This window comes from Panthera onca, chromosome D3 (assembly GCF_046562875.1).
Source record: "Panthera onca isolate mPanOnc1 chromosome D3, mPanOnc1 haplotype 2, whole genome shotgun sequence".
In the NCBI taxonomy this organism is placed as follows: Eukaryota; Metazoa; Chordata; class Mammalia; order Carnivora; family Felidae; genus Panthera; species Panthera onca.
Genome location: NC_138350.1, coordinates 52,289,220 through 52,309,307, shown reverse-complemented (window position 1 = coordinate 52,309,307; position 20,088 = coordinate 52,289,220). Strand labels below are relative to the sequence as shown.

The 20,088-nt window shown below is 36.9% G+C and overlaps 1 protein-coding gene across 4 annotated transcripts in view; it reads left to right on the top strand.

Annotated features, from left to right (window-relative positions):
* DSC1 (desmocollin 1) overlaps positions 1-20,088 on the top strand; it is a 361,845-nt gene that overhangs the window by 117,174 nt on the left and 224,583 nt on the right. The gene's annotated exons all lie outside the window — the stretch shown is intronic.

Sequence of the window (20,088 nt, the reverse complement as noted above, 5' to 3'; positions counted from 1 at the left end):
CACTTTCCATACCTGGGAATGGGTGTTTTGGAAGAAACATGAAATGACATTGTCTTCCTAAGTTGCACACAGTAGCCTAACTGTGTGAACCTCAATTAAACTGTGCAGAATAGTTATGGGCTCCTGGATAATTGCAGAAATTCCTTGCCTATAAAAGTCGCCATTTTGGAGCCTATGTAGGTCACGCACCATTCTAAGGTGTGGTTTGGTCTGAGGGCCTGGCTAAAAGGCATCACACAAAATGGAGACTGTTGAAGTACCATAATGGTGGAGTACATGAAAAAGGGAGTTAGAGGCACCTGCAGTTGAGGGAGCAGAAATAACCCAGAGAGATGTTTGGTATCCTGGGTGTGCTATGCTCTCTGTGGCCTAGTTGACGAGAAGGTTTCCCATCTTCCTTTTTTCTTTGGATGTCCTTACAATAAATTGAATTAACTGAAGTAACCTGAATAGGCCTTTTTCTGGCAATATAAATGTGCCTCAGAAGCTAAAACATACGCACCCATGCTACTTAGTCTCCCAGAATGAAAACTAAGATAGAGTATCTGCCCAGAAAGGGCTCCCACGTTCAAAGAAAGAGGAAAGCAGATATAAAAAGATACTGGAATGTTACAGACCCTGTAAAAGAAGCATGGATGGGATACAGCATTGGCCCAGTTGAGAGAAGGAGTCAAATCAGGAAGAGTGGATAAAGTTTTGGACGTGTAATATTCGGTTCAAATTACAACTGTACCACTTATGGTACATTTATGAATCATTTATGTCCTAAAGTTTATTTGTGAAATGAGGTTACTTCTGCTTATCCTTTAGGACTTTTGTTATGCGTGTGAAATGACTTTGTTAACTGTAAAATGTTTTGTAGTGTAAGGGGGTGAAACGAGCATGCAGTTCCAGACCAAATCCCTGAGATCCAACTCCTTGGTTGTCTCCGTTTTAAACCATCAAGCTGGCTTCATAGCTCACTAAACCACATTAAAGTTGCCTATTAGCTGATAAGTGGGAAATATGGAGAAGTGACTTGGTTAGAAAGATGCATTAGAAACAAAATCCATTCATTCATTTAAAATTTTTCATTGATACATATTATGTAACAGGTACTGGTTTTTTTCTGTGGGAGACACGTTCCAACCTGTTATGATGTACCCATTCTAGGGAGAATAGTAGGTTATATATACAATATCCAGTAGCCATCTAACTTTTGGCAAATTACTGAAGTTTTTCTGGGCCTGTTTTTCCTTGTCAGTACTTTCTCCTACAGAAAATACGGTGATTTTATACAAGATATTGGAATCTAAGTCATTATGTGTACTAACTGCAATATTAGACTACATACCATTCTTTTCCATGCTGAGTGTATTTAAAGTAGTAGCTACTGAACCAGGATGTTTTTCATTTTTGTGACTTACCTTTTTGAAGTCAGTTTTTGAAGTCATTTGCACACCTCAGACTAACTTATTAATAAGCAGTTCTCTCCTGAATAATACTTATAAAAATAATTGAGTAAAGCAATTGGTATCCTCATAGGGATATGTCAGAGATGCCAAGTTCAAGCCTAATTATACCACTTTTGTTTATAATTGAAGGTATATCAAGTAGTGGCATTTTAGTTTGTAAGCTGTGTAATTTTCCAGGTAGAAAGGAAAGGCAAATATTTCTCATGCAGGTCATATCTGAAGGTTTCACTCAGGTCACTCCTTCCAGAAACCCTTTCATCAGAGGTTTTCTCTGTGTGTGAAATATTCCAACATTCCAGCTGAGCTCCCACTTGGGAAAGGGAAGGAAGTATCCCTGCAACTCAAACAGCAGTTTCATTACTTTGTAAGGAACTCCTGCCTGGATACTTAGGGACTAAAAAGGAGGCAGCTACTACTCAGGATTGAGAAGTTCTCTAAAAAAGAAAAATATCTTTGAAAAAGGGGAAACATCATTGAGTCTCAAGAACCATGAAATATTTTCAGGGCAGGATTTTTATCCTACAGCTACATCTACATCTACATAATATCTACAAGGTAGATATTATTGAGAAGACTCTATTAAAATCACAGGTCATGTTATGGTAATAATACTAGATATCTCCTGGGATGTAACATTTTTTTGTAGCCCAATGTGAAGTTTGTAGGAATCTGAAGGCAAAAATAAAGATTTGCCTACTGGGATTAAAGTATATATTATAATTCTCTAGTCAGTTATATTGACAACAACAAAAATAATAGAGGTGAGATTTGCTTCCATGGAACCTTTAGTGTTACATGTTGAAAGAGGGAGGAAAGCAGGTAAGTGAAAAAAGATACTAGAATGTAATAGACAATGTAAAAGAAGCATGGATAGGATACAGCATTGGCCAAATTGGGACGTCAAGGTTTTTTGTAACAAGCAGTATTAAAACCAGTCACTTAATACTACTTAGGGTATTCTATTTAGCACAAATAAAAACCAAAATCAGATAATGTGTTTTTGTTGTGGTTGTTGTTAGTGGTGGTGTTCCCATAAGTCTATACACCTAGAGATTTGTCTGACAATAAAATAAAAAACAAATGACTGTTCTATATGGCAGAATCACATTGTTTTATGTGAGAACTAAATTGATAAGTGGCTAGGTTAGTTCTAAGTATGTTTTTAAATTTTGGTGTCTGTTTTCAACTTACAGTGAGATAATATTTATATGCTTAGCTACCTACCTGCTTTATTTTCCAAGAGCAAGAATACTTAGTTGAAATGTTTACATCTCATAGGTAGCATATGATCACCATATGTACCCAAAAATTCTTATCTGATAGAAACTACCTAGCTGTTTTTTTTATGATACCATCTACTGGATAGAATACAGGTCTCTTACAGCTAATTAACTGTTCTGCCTTAAGTGATTCTTTCTTAGTAAAACTTATACAATCCATAGCATGACCCAAATCTGTAGATTCTTCGACTAAAGTTATGAAAATAGTATTTGTGAGCCAGATGCAAACTTCTGCTACATAACTCTTCAGTAGAGGTAACTAAAGAATCTCAGAGTTTCTGCATTGGCAGGAGCTTAGTGACATCATGTCTAACAGTGTTTCCTGACATGGGGCACGATGAGGCCCTGAAAGGTTGGGTGCTTTGGCCAAAGGTACACAGCCCCTTTGAGGGGAAGCTGTGACTCAACCCTGAGGTTTCTGAGTCTCAGTTCAGTGTTGACTGTACCTGACTACCTCAATCCATTTTACAGGAGAACATGATGAACATCCTTAGGAAGACGATGCCAAAGGGCTTACATGATAAAATGGGACACCCTATTGTAGCCTTGAGTTTTGGGTACCATTTATAGATCATGCCAGTCAAAATCTTGTTTAAAGTACCTTGTGGATGAGATATAGATGACATAAAGTACCCATCTCTGAGAAGCTGCCACACCCTCATTAGTGTGACCTGCAATGATGCCCAGATAGCCTTTGATTTAGTTAATGAAAAAAGGACAGAGTTCAAGAAACAAAAGACAACTAGGTGTGCCTATTTTCCACAACATCCATAATATTATATTGACTTTCCTTAACTTGTTCTAATCTTGAAACATTCTAGAAGTTTCTACTTCCTAATTGCAAAAGTTATTAAGTGATACGTTAAAAGATCTATTAGAAATAGAAAATACCTTAAGTCTATCACAATTACTAAGAAATGCAAAACACAAATACTTTAGTATCAGTGGGGAGTAGGGGGAAATTAAGTATCAAAAACCTGAAAATAAGTAAGGATAATAAATCAATACTACCTAAGAGAGATGCTGAGAATCTGAAATATAATACTCTTTTAAGATCAAGGAGAAGAAAAATGAACTCAATAAAATTAAATGGTCATAAAACATGCCTGTGCGGAGAATAGGAGGCAAAATTTAGTGCTCAGAAATACCCTTTAAAATCTTGATACATGCAATGCGTTTTCCTTACAAAACCAAAAGATTTGTCTGAGTTGAAAGGCATGGAGATAACCCATAGAAATATAGCAATAGGTCTAGACTGATGATTCTTAATTTCCATTAAAAATTGAATCAGATTCTTTCCTTTTGTAATGCAAATAAATAATGATCATTATTACAGGGCATCACACTTCTATTTGGAGTTTTTCAGTTGACAAATATTTTTCAAAAACGGTCTTATTTAATAATCTGTCTCCCAAGCTCAGAGAACGGAATGTTCTACCGCTGTTTCCTTCCAAGTTTGGGCTGTGTGACCTTTGGCAGTGTTAGGCTGCTGCACCACTTTGGAAGCTCATGGAATTGTAAATTCCAGAAGAATGGCACCTGCCAGGGCAAGTGGACAGCAATGTGTTCCCTTATCTCCCTAGCATTGGCTGCCCTCTGCCTTTTAGAACTGATGTTCAAGATAAATCCTATATAGAGCCACTTGCTGGAGAATATGGTGGAAATCATTTTCCGAGGTCATGTCATAGCATCACTGTGGACATTCCTAGGAGACTGAGAGGCAGCGAAAAATAGGGTATTGGCCTTTGTTTGCTTTGAAAAAAATGTCCAATTTTCCTAATAATTCCCTCCTCTTACCATTCCCTTTATTTTTTTAACTCTTTTGACTGAATTGTTCTGTCATTTGACATTCAATAGACTTATGTCTAATGTAATATAGTTTTCTTTAAATGTTTATTTTCAGAAAGAGAGGGAAAGAAAGAAATAAAAAGAGAGAGAGCGAGGGAGCGTGCAGGAAGAGGGGCAGAGAGAGAGAGGGAGAGAGAGAATCCCAAACAGGGCTCCATCCCATGAACCATGAGATCATGACATGAGCCAAGATCAAAAGTTGGATTCTTAACTGACTGAGCTATCCAGGCACCCCTTAATTGATTTTTAAAAATAGTTTTTTTTCTAATTGAATTGGCATAGTTTGGTGAATTGACCGACCTGATCTCTGTTCCTTTAGGAATCCGGAATTAGAAGCTCCCTTACCTTTTTCAAGGGTAGGACACTTGCTATACGTGATACCTATCTGGAAAGCACTTTATGCTTTGAGCACCCAAAGGAGGAAAGTAGTATAATAACCAAAATTCCATGTTTATTTTAAATAAATATATCATCTAAATAGTTCCTTCCTGGACTGTAGGAATGCTTTAATAATCCCAGATAGGGTTCATCTTGATGGCTTGGTTTTCTTCACTTTCTTTAGCCATTTCTGATAGGAAAAAATTCTCATATGACTTAAATATTTCATGGTTAGTTACAATGTAATTTTGAGATAGCTAACATTACTTCACCTTGAAACAAACTCACAGGGAAATAACTGTATAAAAGAAATGGGCTTGACCAACTTACTTCCCTACACATGTAGGGTTTTGGTTTAAGTATAAATAAAAGAAAATGGAAAATAATTTTGTTTCTGATTATAAGTTTTAGAATTGTTACGGCATTTAATCTGAATTAGATTATGTCTGTGACTCCATGGAAGTCTAGTTCAGCCAAATTCTCACCCTGCTTTTCTATGGCATTTGGTCCCTCAAGCATGGAGAGTCCTTTGAAGTCACCATGGGCTGAACTCATAGAACTCTTTTTTATAGGAACAGGTTTAAAAATGGAATAAATCCCATATAGAAACTCTGACAACTAACAGAAGAGATAAGGCCTTAAGGCTGCATTTCCTTCCCTAGGCCTTTAAATTCTACTTACCATTAAAATGATCAAAAGGCAGATGTTCCTGAAAAGGAGCCAATCCATTCCTTCAGGTCTTTCTTGCACACGAACCCGGATGAAATTTGATTTTAGTCCTAGTCTTCTGGGTCCTGAATTCGGCTCTGCAGCAAGATGTGCTTCAAGATGCCCTTTTAGGAGGGCATGGGTGATAACTCTGGTGCTTTCTGGTCAGAGGAATGAAGATGTTCTATAATGACTCTGTTTCCCCACCCCAAACTCTTGGGCTGGTCTGGAAGGCTGGCATTGTTTGAGCTCTGGGTAAGAACATAGACACACCTTGATTCTTATTGCAATGAAACCCTTTGTTGGACACCAAAGAAAAATCTTACAGAGGGAGGACAAGATTTACAGGGAAGATACCCAATGAATAATAAATTACTCACAACATGAAAAATAATTAAGATGTTAGGGCCTATCATCATGCTGAATAAAATTAGTAGGCTTCTTCTTCTGCCAACATCATAAAAGCAAAATTATATATACTAACAACACACACACATATGTACACTACAGAACCAACTTCAAGGACTGACATTTGGAGCAGAGGGCATTGTGAAGAGGCATCAGGCCCAAAGGATGGTGTAGGGAGAGAGATAGAATAATGAAACTCTCATCTCTTGATTAAGGTGATTCCTGCTTCCCTCCTTAAGAAGTCCTGTGGTCAAAATGCATTCCTCAAGTTTAAAGATGTTCTGAAAAATAAGGTTAGGACAGAGAGACTCTGATTTCACTAGTATGTTTTGTTTTTTTTTTTGCACATTTTAGCATATTCTTTCCTCCATATACAGTTGAGCCTGTTATATATGATATGACATTAACTAAACTGTCTTAAGGTAACTGCAATACAGCGTTTGCTCACTCTTCGTGGCATATCCACTGATAAAAAAGTACATAATATGAGTGAGTAACACATTTGAAACCCTCATAAATATTTATTGAGAAAAGCTGAGACGGGGAGCCTGAGAATTTAAGGGCAAAAGACCAGAGCAGTATCTGGATGTTTCAGAATATCATTTCCCTTTTTTCATTTCTCTCTTATCCTTTGTTAGTGTGGGTTTAGAATTGGTATAGCTCCCCCGTGAAAAAAATTGCAGGTTGGCAAGCATCATCAACAAATATAAAAAGAGAATGTAGTTGAATGTTCTCTAACTGCTAATATACGTTGGTTGGAGAATTTGAAAGGGGGATTGCATCATTGCTGCATCTCAGAAACAAGATGGGCTCTATTGCTAGGAATAGAATGTATTCTAAACAGCATTCAGTCTTTGGGAATCTTAGTTTGACATTTTTTGGAGCATAGGAGAGAGTCTAAGCAATTAGAGCACTGGCATAGTATCCTAAAATGAAGATAAATGAATTATATGTTGAAAATATCTCTAAGAAAGAGAGCAGGAAATTATACGGAAGTGAATTGTTACAAAAAGGCAGTATTTGGATATATCTGCCTAAGCCAAATATTATATTTGGGGATATCTATATTTATAATTCAAAAATGTATAAGCTGAGCTAATAAAGCATATGTGTGAGATCAAGTTTTAAAGTACATCAAATGGTCTTCTAGATATTAATTTACTATTTCATTGTATGTTAGATGTCTTTAAAACAAGAGTTATGGAAAGCTATGCTTGAGTAAATAAGTTTTATAAATCTAGGGGTGCCTGGGTGGCTCAGTCGGTTGAGTGTCTGACTTTGGCCTAGGTCATGATCTCATGGTCTGTGGGTTCAAGCCTCGTGTCAGGCTCTGTGCTGACAGCTTTGGAGTCTGTGTCTCCCTCTCTCTCTGTCCCTCCCTTGCTCGTGCTATGTCTCCCTCTCTTAAAAACAAACATTAAAAAAAAATTTTTTTTAAAAAAAGGTCTTTTGCGAGGCATCTGGGTGGCTCAGTTGGTTAAGCATTCGACTCTTTTTTTTTTTTAACGTTTATTTTTGAGACAGAGAGAGACAGAGCATGAATGGGGGAAGGTCAGAGAGAGAGGGAGACACAGAATCCAAAACAGGCTCCAGGCTCTGAGCTGTCAGTACAGAGCCCAACGCGGGGCTTGAACTCACAGAGGATGAGATCATGGCCTGAGCCGAAGTCCGACGCTTAACCCACTGAGCCACCCAGGTACCCCAGGCATTTGACTCTTGCTATCAGCTTAGGTCTTGATCTCAGGGTTGTGAGTTCAAGCCCCACACTGGGCTCTATGCAGTGTGTGGAGCCTAGTTAAAAAAATTCTTTTGCAACTGTTTTACATGCAACTGAGCTTTGATACTTCTTTGTTTTCATGAATTGTTGTTCAGAGGTTTGAAATGTGACAATTGCATCCACCATGGAAAAATTTTGTTTTATAGCTAGGTTAAAACAGCATTGAATTAAATACTTTTACTCTTGAAATATATCCTCCATCAATAGTGCCAGCGAGCTTTGGGCTTTGGGGATGCAGTGGAATTTTCCCTGTGTTTTTCTACATGTGTGAAGTATAACGGACGTTGTTGCTTGAAATGAGTTCCAAGAGACAGGGTGGTTGAAAGTGTTTCCTTCCCAGCCAGCCTACCAAAGACCTTTTCATTGATTATAACTGTGCTGTGACTTTGGTTTTATTTTTGTACAAAGCATTTGAATTATTCCGGAATAAAGGAGGAAGAACAATGAGAATTTGTGCTTTATCAGTGAGTAGAGATAGTCCTGGGCTGTGTGCATTTCTATCCCTAGAAATACGTTATAAGCAGCTATGAAGATGGTTTGTGTCTTGTGGAAATTTAACGTGCCCTGCTGCTTCAGATTTGAATTATAGACACGTAAGAGGAGAATGTAAAATATCTCAAATAAATGGAATTTTAGACTTAAAAAAATACATGACTGACACCCTTTTTCTAGGTGCCTCCCAGTTTACCATGGCCCCTGTACATAAAATTGTTTTTGGTGTCCATATCCAATGGAGAGTATGAGGGAAGAGAAAAGAATGTATAATTTCAGTGCTTTCAGTATGATGCTCTGGGCCATCAAACAGAAATAAATCTGAGGGACCTTTTATTGCCATGGGAGTCACTGCAGAACAGTAGAGAATGGGAGAAGCCAGTAAGGATTCTTTAGCAGATTTATGGCTATAAACAATGGGTCAGTCACAGCTTAAGAAAGTACTAAGGGATGAGGGAGAAGTCAGTGGTTGTCATGATGGTTTTATTTCCATCACTATTTCCAAGCAGGCTCTGAGTCAACATGTAACAGCGCATTATATTAATATGCAAGGTAGGGCAAGTTGATTATTGTTTAGCCAGCTAAAGAAATTCATTTTTGTTTTATTTCAGTTAATATTGAATTAGAATAATTTAATATGCATTAGAGAATTAATGAAACAGATCTAGAGTGTTCTTGCTTTTCATAAGGGGAAAATTACACTCTTCCCTGGCTATATCTGATAGAGATATTTGCAAGACTTTCTACCTTTTGTTTACATCATGTCGGGTTGATTTCTTCTGAAATGTAAAATTTCCTACTTACCTGACTTGCTATTCATAGGGTGAGTTTCAAGAAAAGAAAGTAAGAAAGAAAGGAAAGAAAGAAACAAACAAACAGAAAGAAACAAAGAAAAGGAAAGAAAAGAAAGAAAGAAAGAAAGAAAGAAAGAAAGAAAGGAAGGAAGGAAGGAAGGAAAAATGAAAAGAAAAGAAAGGAAAAGAAAAGAAACAGCAAACAGTAGAAGTAGGTACCAGGTCTTTTACGTGATTCCTCCAGATTTCCCCATTTATAACTCCTGAACTCAGTGATTCAGAATTTGAATCTGGTGATTATGATTATACACTGATTTAAAAGACTTTGCAATAACTGAGAGGTGGACAGTTGATGTCCCATCACCTCATTTGTACTTACTTCTGGGGAGAATTATGGAAGTGATCTCAAAATAGAATCCTGAAAGGATTTCAGTTAGTGAAATCCTTTTCTTGGCAAAACTTAGGTCATGATTTTGACTTAGGTAGATAAAGAACAGCTACTTTTGTTTCTCTTGTGGGGTACCAGCCATCATTAAAACGGAGCATGAAATCATTAATGCTTAAAAATACCCTAGAGATGGGGCACCTGGATAGCTCAGTTGTTTGGGCATCCAACTCTTGATTTTGGCTCAGGTCATGATCCCAGGGTTGTGGGATCCTGCCCCGTGTCAGGCCCCGTGCTCAGCTTAAGATTCTCTCTCTGTGTCTGCCCCTCTTGCACTCTCTCTCTCTCTAAAATAATGGAAAAAAAAATACCCTAGAGATGATCTAATGCAATCTCTCCTTTCTCCCTTCTCTCCAATCCATGTTACAGGTATACCCTGAGAGACTATAGAGTTTAAGTGCCAAAGTTGGGCAAGAGTTCTACCTCCTGATTATAGTCAATTTATATAACTACCAAGCCACTATCCAGTGTTGGCTGGATACATGAAAGCAAAATGTAAAAAAGAGGTGATGGCTGAATCCTATTATCTTTTACAAAAACTCTTTAAATAGTTTAGAGTTTACCGAACTATTAGGTTTAGCAGCTGGCTCTGCATACAGGATTCGAAAAGTAAGTTTGTCCTTTTGTTTATGTGTGATATCCTATTTCATTTGCTATTATGAAAGTGCAAATAGAATTTCAGGGATGTTCTCGATATTTGATTATTGTTCTGTGCTTCTGTAATATTGTCTCATACTGCTTTTAAAGTAGTGGGACATTTTCATTCCATACATCATGTCCATTTAAAGAGCAAGTATTTTAACACTTACATTTTTTAAAAGTAATGCATAACTTAATGCATGCCAGTACAAATTCTTTTTGAAAAAAGAAATGTAATCTGTTCAGGGCAAATATTGTGAACATGATGGTAAGGCAGCATTTTTCTATCAAGTTATCAGTTTAGGGTTACTGGTGAATATTGCTTAAGTATCCAAGGGCAGCTTTATTTCTCGATAGCAGGTGTTAGAGGAAAGGAAATTTTAAAAATATTTATGGTCCTAAACCATGTTTGTCAAATGCAGTAGGCAAGTAGGTTTCAGAGTTGACTCAAGCAAAAGGGTTTTCATTAGCCTGGGCCTGGGGGGATGAACAAAATGTAAACAAACTTGTCTTGGTTTTGACCTAGAGCAGTGCTGTGAACACACCTCTGACTGTCCACCTTGAGTTAATGGCACTGAAGATAAACGACCTGTTTCCTTGTTAAAGCCAATTTATGTATGGAAACCATGGTGCCTGCAAACCAGGTTATTTAATGGGTGTTGGAAATCACAGAGATTAAATGTCAGTTTCCTAAAGGGTTATGTTATTACCATAGGATGATGTTAGTTTACACCCTAAAATCATACTTACATCCTGACAGAGGTGCCTTGTTGATTCTCTCTGTGATGTCATGTTCTTGGTGTGGGATGTCTTCTAAGTAAGTGCAGAAAGAATAGTGTGGCTTCTCGCCCTGTGTTAATTAAAGCGTGTACTTACATGTTTATTGCATATTTGCTGCATACTTATCCCCTCAAAATGTCATCTTAGTCTGTCCCCTGACTCCTGATCATGATGACAGTGGCAATTACTTCAGTGTCATGCTGACTACTGCAATGGCACTGGCAGTACCCCCTCTTTGGCAAAGTTGTTTCATGTATATAGTTTACCTTTTGTGCTATTAGTCATGCATCTAGCAGACTCTGAAATGGGCTGTGGGCTTAGGTTGTTTAGGAAGAAATTCAGGGATAAGAAGTTCGAGATAAGCAGTGCATGTACCCAAATTATATGGTCCAGTACATAGGAAATACAGATTTCTTGGCTTCAGACTTACTGAATCTGAATGTCTGGACATGGCACCTGGAATTATTTATTCTTAACATGCTCTTCCCATAATTCTGGAGTTGCATGCTGGTTTTAAGAGGTTAAGAGTTTATTGAGTCAGGGTAATTAACCTAGACCTGTGGTTGGCGCGGGGAGAAATGGCAGCAGGTAAACATATTTTTCTAATATGATAAAAATAGCATCTCTTCATGGGGGTTGGTATTGACTATTTGTGTTTCCTTTAGGTGAAAAGTTTACTTCCTTTTTTTCCCTCCACTGTGTTACTGATGCCTTTAGTATGGATTTGTAAATATTCTTCATATTTAAGGGAAATGAACTTCTGTTAAATGTGTTGAAACTATTTTTTACTTTGTTTTTTTTTTTTCTCTTTCGAGTTTGTTTTGGATTTTTCTTTCTCTTTTGCATTTGAGAATGATTATGTTTTTATTTGGAATAAGCTGTTCTAAACAGTCCTGCTATCTATTAGTTTCCTGTTGCTGTGGTAATAAACTATCACAAACTTAGTGACCTGAAAACAACACAAATTCATTGTCTTACTAGTATAAATGATATATTTTCTTTAATTGCAGTTTCTAACATTTATTTTCTTACATATAGGAGTATAATTGATTTTGGCCTTTTGATTTTTGTATCCAGCAATTTTCCTAAGCCTGCATTATTGATTGACTGATTGAAGTATAGTTGACCTACAATGTTACATTAGTTTCAAATACAGTAGAGCGATTCAACAACTCTGTATGTTGTTATGTGCCGACCACAAGCGTAGCTACCATCTGTCACCATCCAACACTAATCCAGTACCATCGATTACATGCCCTATACTGAATCTTGCATCCCCATTAGATTCATTGCATCTGGAAGCCTGTACCTCCCACTGCCCCAAACAGAATTTTCCATCCATGTTCATGTATGGAATTAATATGTAATTTTCCCTTCTTATGCTGATCTAGTCGAACTTGTCAAAAAGTTATGCTAGCCTTATAAAATGAGCTAATAAGGATTGTAAGCCTTATTCTCTTATGTAGAACAGTTGTGTAAGATGGAAATTATTTCTTTCTTGAGTCTTTGGCTCTTGAAAATTTGGGTCAATGGTACTTTTTACTATGAATTTGTCTACTTCCTCTAAATCTTTTAATTGATTGGCCACAAATTATTTGTAATTTCCTCTTATTTCATTAATGTCTGTGAAATCCACAGTCATACCCTATTTTAAAGAACTCTTGATATTATTTGTGCATTCTCTTTTTGTGTTGATCAGTCTTACTAGGTATATACTAGGTATTACTAGTTATATACTAGGTATTACTAGGTATATAAATTTTATTAGATGTATTAGATTGTTTGATAGTAAATCCCTGATGATTTTAATATATGAAGTCTTTTTTAAGTCTTTTTCAGCTTTCCCTTGTTTCTGTTGGGTTTAACTCATGAGATCTAGTTGGGATTGGTCCCTGAGTTACCTTGGACGTACTACTGTGTTCTCTCTCTTTGTGCTTCTGCATCCTGCTCATATCCAAAGATCTCTATGGGAGAGGAAGCTTAGTTACAGAAAATAAAGGTGACATCTTTAAGGAATCTGCTTTTCAGCTTCAACTCTCCTCTTGACCAATGATGCGGAACTGGTTCCAGCACTAGATCTTGAAAGAATGTGTCATTATATCACATTTGTTAGCTTTTATTATGTAGAAGTTAATTTTATTACATAATTTATTTTATTTATGTAGCTTATCCCTAATTATAGCTTCTAGTTTGTCATGCTTATAGACTTAGCTATTTATATTTAAGGTAAATGTGTAATGCCAGCGTAGCATATTGAAATGGATAAAGATGCAGATCTGGCTCAAATTCCAGAAATTCCACTCATTTAGTTTGTTTCTATGAGTGAGTTAATTTATCTTTGTAAATTGCAATTGCCTCATCTATTTCCTTCCCTGGCAGATTCTGGGAGTTAAATTAGATACATTTATAGAGAGAAACTAACACATAGTACACTCTCTTTGAGTAGTATTCTTTCTTCATAATTTCTAGAGTGTATATGTCTGTAACAGACTTGCCATTGATTATAGTCTATGGCATTAAGTATAGATATGCTATTTTTTTCTATATACTAATATTTAATTTTTAGTGAGTCAGTCAATAAATATGGTTTTCTTTATTGCCTGTTCCTCTAGTTTATAGCATTTTGATTGGACAGTTTTTTACCTGTGTTTGAAATGCTATTCAATCTAATTATTTCTTACAAATTTTTTTTTTAAGTTTATTTATTTATTTTTGAGAGAGAGAGAGCACAAGAAGGGGTGGGACAGAGAGAGAGAGGAGACACAGAATCTGAAGCTGGCTCCAGGCTCTGAGCTGTCTGCACAGAGTCCAACATGGGACTGAAACCCACAAACTGTGTGATCATGACATGAGCTAAAGTAAGATGCTCAACCCACTGAGCTACCCAAGCACCCTATTTAATTGGTTTCTAATTCTTGTTTTTAATTTTTTTATTTTTTAATGTTTTATTTATTTGAGAGAGAGAGAGAGAGAGAGAGAGAGAGAGAGAGAGAGAGAACACGAGTGGGAGAGGTGCAGAGAGAGAGGGAGACAATCCATGAAGCAGTCTCTAGGCTCTGAGCGGTCAGCACAGAGCCCAACGCGGGGCTCAAACCTGTGAACCACGAGATCATGACCTGAGCCGAAGTTGGATGCTCAGCTGACTGAGCCACCAAGGTGCCCCCTTGTTTTGGTTTTAATGATTTTTAGAATACATTGTACATCTTTTGAAAAATCTGGCTCATTATCCTTACTTCATAAATAACAGTGTTTTAGAAGGAGTGCTTTTAGGTCGTCAATAATAAGAGCAAAGAGAAATCCAGCCAGATAGGCACCCAAATTGGACCCATTAATTGCCTAACTTGAATTGAGTTCCCCATTTCACGCTTTACATCCAAGCTTTCTAACCTCACGTTATTTTCGCCTTTATATTGAAAGTAGATCAGCGGGCACCTGGGTGGTTCCACCAGTTAAGTGTCCAACTTTGGCTCAAGTCATGATCTCACAGTTCATATGTTTGAGCCCTGCATCGGGCTCGTGTTGACAGCTCAGAGCCTGAAGCTTACTTCAGCTTACTTCTCTCTCTCTCTCTCTCTCTGTCCCTCCCCCACTTACGCTCTGTCTCTCTCTGTCTCTCAAAAATGAATAAATGTTAAAAAAAAAAAGAAAGAAAGAAAGAAAGAAAGAAAGAAAGAAAGAAAGAAAGTAGATCAGTTTTCCTCAGTCATCATCTTTGTAGAAGGTGATTTATGAAGTAAAATATTTATTAATTTTCACTGGGGAGAGTTTCCCATGGCAGGATAACTATAAAGTTCATATTTTGTCTCTAAATGCCCTCCACTTACTCTAGCAATCCAGGTACTAGCTCAAAAATGTTTATTGGGTGTGAATGGAAAGCAAAGGTGGATAGATATTTTGACATGCCTTTCCTCTAAGCTGCAGGGGTATCTAGTAAAATATTCTTTCTCCAGGAGAGAAAATGCCTTTATTTATTCTCTCAGAGAATAGCATGTGGAAAGGCCTGAACTTTTACGTATATTTGATTTAATCTACCAGGTGATATATTTTAGAAAACATGAGTAGTGAATGGATTGCATTTATTTATGTCTCCCACAAATAATTATGAAGTTCCTACTAGTTGGTTGGCCAGCCTCATAGAGTTCTGGGAGTAGTTTTCTACTGCCACCATGACCTTTGTCATATGAAGAAAAGTTCCATTTCATTGTTTTAGGACTCTGTTTTCCAAATATTTTTCATTTAAAAAATGTTTGGTTATTGGGGCGCCTGGGTGGCGCAGTCGGTTAAGCGTCCGACTTCAGCCAGGTCACGATCTCGCGGTCCGTGAGTTCGAGCCCCGCGTCAGGCTCTGGGCTGACGGCTCGGAGCCTGGAGCCTGTTTCCGATTCTGTGTCTCCCTCTCTCTCTGCCCCTCCCCCGTTCATGCTCTGTCTCTCTCTGTCCCAAAAAAAAAAAAAAAAAAAAAAAAAAAAAATGTTTGGTTATGTTTGAAAATAAACTACTTTTCTTTAGTTTACACTTTGATTCTCACTACATCCTAGTAGGATCTAATTTTTTATATATCTTATCTTTTCCCAAAGCATATTTAAGATAATTGGTCAAAATATATTTTGCAATCTAACAAATTTAAACTGTATTGTCCCTCATTTTAAAGAGGAATCATCATGGCAAAGAATAATTTCAAAGGAGAAGTTCTATTGGGAATGGTGGTATTTGACAAGCAATATAATAGAATTGGGGGCTTGGTCAGTTCTTATATAGACCATCAGTGCAAGGATGGATTTTAGAAAAGTTGAGTAGTGAATGCATTGCATTTATGTATGTATTCAACAAATAATGATTGAGTTTCTGCTTGTTGCTGTGCTGACCTCTGTGTATCACACATTAATTCTTTTTTTTTTTTTCATTTGGAACATATATTTTTTTCAATATATGAAGTTTATTGTCAAATTGGTTTCCATACAACACCCAGTGCTCGTCCCAAAAGGTGCCCTCCTCAATCCCCATCACACATTAATTCTAAATGTGTTATTTAATTTCTTCCATAGCCAAATAGTGACCATACAGTTTTTGATGTACCTTTTTAAATAAGCTAGGTGCAAGAACCTGTCTTAGAAACTGAGTGAGTTAAGATCATGTTGCTGGAAATAAGCTATTAAAATGTTGGGCTGTGTATACAAAAAATGATGACTTTAATTGACTCATGACCCTTCTTTCTAGTAGTAAATAGACATCAAAACCAATTATCTATCAAGGTCACTCCTAAATTTGTAACAGTAAAGCTAAGTCATCTCTTATAGGAGAATGATTATATGTCTAAACACTTTACAGGGACAGGCATCTAATTAACATGAATCATATATATCATAAAGGTATAAATTAACGCCAAGGGGGACTTGAAGACTTTCCTATTTTACACCACATGGTTTTGTCATCTGTTTTATCAATATATTAATTTATGATCCATTCTTATTTACAGTGGAATGTGTAGGGAAGGCCTGTGAAATCAGAAAAATTTGAGGTTTCTTAGAGCATATCTCACCAGAGTGCTGCTGAGTATACCAGCGGTTGCAACAGATGCCATCGGTGCTCTCTCTCTATACTTTGCCCTTATATCTCAGTACCCACACACCCAATTTCTTTTTTTTTTTTTTTTTTAATTTTTTTTCGACGTTTTTTATTTATTTTTGGGACAGAGAGAGACAGAGCATGAACGGTGGAGGGTCAGAGAGAGAGGGAGACACAGAATCGGAAACAGGCTCCAGGCTCCAAGCCATCAGCCCAGAGCCTGACGCGGGGCTCGAACTCACAGACCGCGAGATCGTGACCTGGCTGAAGTCGGACGCTTAACCGACTGCGCCACCCAGGCGCCCTACACACCCAATTTCTAACTGCCAGCTATTGTGTATTCTCACCGATGTTACAGCCACTTTGCGCACTCATGCAGCAGGCACAGGTAGTCTCTAACTATGAACTGATGGTAGCTGTTGTCTAAATATACAATCTCCCTTATGTCTGAGATGGTTTAACTCTGCAGTGCATGCCCTACACGGACTTCCAACATTTTCCCCAGGAGAGCTGACCTTCATTTGCCCATGGGGGTAACTGGCCTTTGTTAGCTATTTTCCCTTCTCTATTTCATTTCCCAGTTATTAACCAGTAGTTCCTTTATATCCATCCCCTTCCTCCCTAGATTGCCCACAAGTCCTGTCTCTCAGCGTCTAATTCTAGGTAAACCCAATCTCAGATGTGATCAAAACAAATTGAGAAGCCCAGGTCAGTAATTTATCGAGTAGAAACGCATACAGTTTGAAAAAGATAGCTATTAATTTGAATACAGCAAGTATTTTCCACTGAAAGATATGACAAATTACATTCTGGCTCCAACCAGATATGACCTTTGACAAGGATTAGAGCCTGACATTTTGAGCAGTTGTGAGAAAGGTTTTGAGGTAAGGGCTCTTCCCCCTAGATTTTATTCAATGTGTTTATTTTTATTTTGTTTTAATTCCAGTATAATTAACATAGGTGTTATATTAGTTTCAGGCATTCAATATAGTGATTCAACGATTCTGTACATTACTCCGTGCTCATCATTGTAAGTGTACTCTCATCACTCCTATCTCACCCATCCCCCACTTGCCTCCCTTCTGGCAACCACCAGTTTGTTTTCTATATTTAAGAGTCCGTTTTTGTTTGTTTGTCTCCTTTTTCTTTGTTTGTTTTGTTTCTTAAACTCCACATATGAGTGAAATTATGGTATTTGTCTTTCTCTGACTGACATTTCACTTAGCATTATACCCTCTAGATCCTTCTGTATTGTTGCAATTATGGCTTAGTAATATTCCATTATATATATTATATAATATAGCAATTAAATATATATTATATATATTTGAAAATTTGAATTTGAAAAGAGATATATAGAATATATTGTATATATAATATATATTTTTATATAATATATCTATATCTATATCTATATCCTTATCTATCTTTTCAAATTAGTGTTTTTATATTTTTTGGGTAAATACCCAGTAGTGCAATTACTGGATCATATAGTAATTCTATTTTCAAGTTTTTTGAGAAGCCTCCATACTGTTTTCCAGTGTGGTTGTACTAGTTTGCATTCCCACCAACAGTCCATGAAGGTTGCTTTTTCTCCACATCCTTCCAATGCTTGTTGTTTCTTGTGTTTTTGATTTTTGCTATTCTGATGGATATGAGGTGATATCTCATTGTGGTTTTGATTTTCATTTCCCTGACAATGAGTGATGTTAATCATCTTTTCATGTATCTGTGGACAACCTGTATGTCTTCTTTGGAGAAATGTCTGTTCATGTTTTTTGACCATTTTAAAATTGTGTTATTTGTGGGTTTTTTGGTGTTGAGTTGCATAAATTATTTCTATATTTTGCATACGAATCCTTTATCAGATATGTTATTTGCAAATATCTTCTCCCATTTAGTAGATTATCTTTTAGTTTTGTTGATTGTTTCCTTTGCTGTGCAGAAGCTTTTTATTTTGATGTAGTCCCAATAGTTTATTTTTGCTCTTGTTTCCCTGCCTCAGGAGACATATCTGGAAAAATGTTGCTACAGCCAATGTCAGAGAAATTACTGACTGCGTTCTCTTATGGAGTTGTATGGCTTCAGATCTCACATTTAGGTCTTTAATCCATTTTGAGTTTATTTTTGTGTATGGTGTAAGAGGTCCAGTCTCATTCTTTAGCATGGAGCTGTCCAGTTTTTCTAACACTTGTGTTGAAAAGATTGTCTTTTTTCCATGGCATATTCTTGCCTCCTTTGTCAAAGTTTAATTGGCTATATAATTGTGAATTTATTTCTGGGCTCTCTGTTCCATTGATGTGTGTGTCTGTTTTTGTGCCAGTACAATACTGTTTGACTCCAGCTTGGTAGTATATTTTGAGATCTGGGATTATCATACCTCTGGTTTTGTTTTTCTTTTCAAGATCGCTTTGGCTATTCAGGATCTTTTGTGGTTCTGTACAACTTTGAGGATTATTTGTTCTAGTTCTGTGAAAAATACTGTTGGTTTTTTTTTATAAGGATTGCATTGAATCTGTAGATTTCTTCTCCCTACGTTTTTTATTTTTTTTCAATTTTTTTTTTAACATTTATTTATTTTTGAGACAGAGAGAGACACAGCATGAACGGGGGAGGGGCAGAGAGAGAGGGAGACACAGAATCGGAAGCAGGCTCCAGGCTCTGAGCCATCAGCCCAGAGCCTGACGCGGGGCTCGAACTCACGGACCACGAGATCGTGACCTGAGCTGAAGTCGGACGCTCAACCGACTGAGCCACCCAGGCACCTCACCCTACGTTTTTTATAAGGATTAGCACATTAGGCACAGAACAGACAGATATATACTAAGTTTCTCATAATTAAGTTTTGTTTGTAAAATTAGGAAAATAAGGGTCACTTAGAGTTTGTCTTATTTGAACTTAGTCACTAAGTACATGCCTGGCTCATTTTCAAACCTTTTGACGAATTTTATATCCCCACTTGTGTTTATTATGACTGAGTTTTTTCAAGACACTTTATAATGAGATTTGAATTTAATCTATTTCTCAAGGTCCTTTTTAAATTTCTTTTTGAATGTTGCTTTATTCAGCTGTCTAGGGTTTTCTTTTATTTTTGTCGCTCGTTTTGCTATCAAACTACAAGGTCCAACCAGGTAGCAGGAGTCCTTCATGAAGAGAGCTAGCTATAGGTTATCTTTTAAAAATAATGTTGTTTTTTTTGTTTTTTGTTTTTTTTTGAGGAGTGCTCTGCCCAGGCTTTCTGACAGCTTTGTATTTCACTTGTGATTAAGTCAGAATTCTTACAATGGTCTGAAAGGTCAAAGTTAGTCTCATTCCTTGTTACTTCTCGGATTTCATTTCTTAATGCTTTCCTTCTTTCATTCTCTGCAGTCACATGGGTCTCCTGTTCCTCCTTCAGTAACCCAAGCCTGTATCTACCTCAGAATTTTTGTAGTTTTATAGTTTCCTTTGCCCGAAATGTCCTGGACCCAGATAGCCACATGATTTGTTCCCTAAGCTTCTTCAGGTGTCTACTCAATAG